At 57.5% G+C, this 2,500-nt stretch overlaps 1 non-coding gene across 1 annotated transcript in view; it reads left to right on the top strand.

Moving 5' to 3' along the window:
• Positions 1-1,841: 1,841 nt before the first annotated feature.
• Positions 1,842-2,500, top strand: part of LOC126231521 (small subunit ribosomal RNA) — a 1,913-nt gene continuing 1,254 nt past the window's right edge. Inside the window, exon 1 of the ribosomal RNA XR_007544315.1 lies at positions 1,842-2,500. This exon is cut by the window's right edge and continues 1,254 nt beyond it. This is a non-coding gene — a ribosomal RNA (small subunit ribosomal RNA).

Raw genomic sequence — 2,500 nt, 5'->3', positions numbered from 1 at the left:
AGTTGCGCCCTAACCTAACCCAAGTTGCGCCCTAACCTAACCCAAGTTGCGCCCTAACCTAACCCAAGTTGCGCCCTAACCTAACCCAAGTTGCGCCCTAACCTAACCCAAGTTGCGCCCTAACCTAACCCAAGTTGCGCCCTAACCTAACCCAAGTTGCGCCCTAACCTAACCCAAGTTGCGCCCTAACCTAACCCAAGTTGCGCCCTAACCTAACCCAAGTTGCGCCCTAACCTAACCCAAGTTGCGCCTTAACCTAACCCAAGTTGCGCCTTAACCTAACCCAAGTTGCGCCTTAACCTAACCCAAGTTGCGCCTTAACCTAACCCAAGTTGCGCCTTAACCTAACCCACGTTGCGCCCTAACCTTACCTACGTTGCGCCCTAACCTAACCTACGTTGCGCCCTAACCTAACCTACGTTGCGCCCTAACCTGCCCTGTAATTGTTAGTTATATGACTCTAGGAATTCGTGTAGCGTTGCCTAATTGCAACCATCTCAACATAGTTCACTTCGCGCACACTGTGGTGTTCTGCGTATTGATTCATTTTACGGTGCGTACCCTCACATCTTGCGAGTGTTGCTTACTTTCCACATGGTCCCGCTATCCACTGTATTGTGTACTGCAATAGGACGTATATCGCCCCCGCCCCCCCCTCCCCTCCTGTCACCTCATAGCTCGTCGGTCAGGAGTTCGCGTGTTGAATGCGCTTCGCAGCTGTGCAATGGCATTCGTATACGTACGCTGGCCACCTTCCACGTGTTCTTTCGTGCACACGTCGCAGCGTGTATGTATGCTGATGGAGTGCGTCGTGACACACAACATCCAGGCATGCAAGACTCGTAGAAGTCGCAAATGTAGATGGATGTCTACGTTTGCTGCCCAAGTTACGCAAATGAACTGGAAATCCGTTGTTGCGCGGTTGTTCGCGCTGGAGGTGAATCGTTGATATCGACGATCGGTACAGGTATTAACCGGTTGCTTCAGCGACACCCGTCATACCCACGAACGTGAGTGGGCATGTGGGTATGAAGCGATACGCGGCGGTGGCTGGGTGGGACCGTCCCCGGCCGGTGAGGGGGGGGCGCCCGGCGTGCTGGCCGCGCGCTGCGTGGGCGCACGCGCGGCAGCCGGCTGGTGGGGGCGCCCAGTGGCAGGCGCGCCGGCTGACGGACGCGGCAGGCGGCGCATCTGCGTGCCGGGCGCACCCAGCGCGCGGCGCCGTGCGGCCAAAGTGGGTCCTCCCGGGCCCGGTGCGAAGCGCGGTGGACATCTGCAGTGTGCTGGTCCGATTGAGGACTGTGTGCGTTGAGGATGCGCCGCCGCCCGGCACTCGGCGCCGCGACGCCGTCTGCTGCTCGGTCGCCCCCGCGGTTCTCGCAGGTGGTTTGTATCGCAGCTGTGCGGATGTGTTGGCGCGTGCGCTGTGCTGGGAGAGTTCGCTTTGGCACCCAAGTGGGGCTCTGCCCCTCTGTGGCGCTGGCGTTGGAGCTGCCCGGTCACTGTTTGTGGCCGCGTGTTGTCTCCCGCCGGCAACACCACGACAGCACCGCTCCCCGGGCCTCCTGTCGGCAGCGGCAAGCTCAGTTGGGGGGCACGGGTGGTCGCACTGAAAGCGTCTACTCGCCTATCTCCGGGCGATTGCGCCTCTCTCGAACCCGACCAAGTACTTAGGACGGCGGCTGCGCGCCGCCGGGACCTGAGAGGGTTTCGAGGTGTATCGTGCAGGGGAGCCCAGCCTCCTCCTGTTTGCAGAATAATTGAGCGGACGCTTGCGTGTTCGCGCGGGCCCCCGGGACACACTCCCGGGCGGCCGGCTGCTCAGCTCTAGTTGACGCAGCTCCCTGGTTGATCCTGCCAGTAGTCATATGCTTTGTCTCAAAGATTAAGCCATGCATGTCTCAGTACAAGCCGCATTAAGGTGAAACCGCGAATGGCTCATTAAATCAGTTATGGTTCCTTAGATCGTACCCACGTTTACTTGGATAACTGTGGTAATTCTAGAGCTAATACATGCAAACAGAGTCCCGACCAGAGATGGAAGGGACGCTTTTATTAGATCAAAACCAATCGGTCGGCTCGTCGGTCCGTTTGCCTTGGTGACTCTGAATAACTTTGGGCCTGATCGCACGGTCTTCGTACGGCGACGCATCTTTCAAATGTCTGCCTTATCAACTGTCGATGGTAGGTTCTGCGCCTACCATGGTTGTAAACGGGTAACGGGGAATCAGGGTTCGATTCCGGAGAGGGAGCCTGAGAAGAACGGCTACCACATCCAAGGAAGGCAGCCAGGCGCGCAAATTACCACTCCCGGCACGGGGAGGTAGTGACGAAAAATAACGATACGGGACTCATCCGAGGCCCCGTAATCGGAATGAGTACACTTTAAATCCTTTAACGAGTATCTATTGGAGGGCAAGTCTGGTGCCAGCAGCCGCGGTAATTCCAGCTCCAATAGCGTATATTAAAGTTGTTGCGGTTAAAAAGCTCGTAGTTGGAT

The sequence above is a fragment of the Schistocerca nitens genome, unplaced genomic scaffold, assembly GCF_023898315.1.
Source record: "Schistocerca nitens isolate TAMUIC-IGC-003100 unplaced genomic scaffold, iqSchNite1.1 HiC_scaffold_388, whole genome shotgun sequence".
In the NCBI taxonomy this organism is placed as follows: domain Eukaryota; kingdom Metazoa; phylum Arthropoda; class Insecta; order Orthoptera; family Acrididae; genus Schistocerca; species Schistocerca nitens.
The sequence above is the reverse complement of the archived record's forward strand: the minus strand, read 5'-3'. Positions and strand labels throughout refer to the sequence as shown.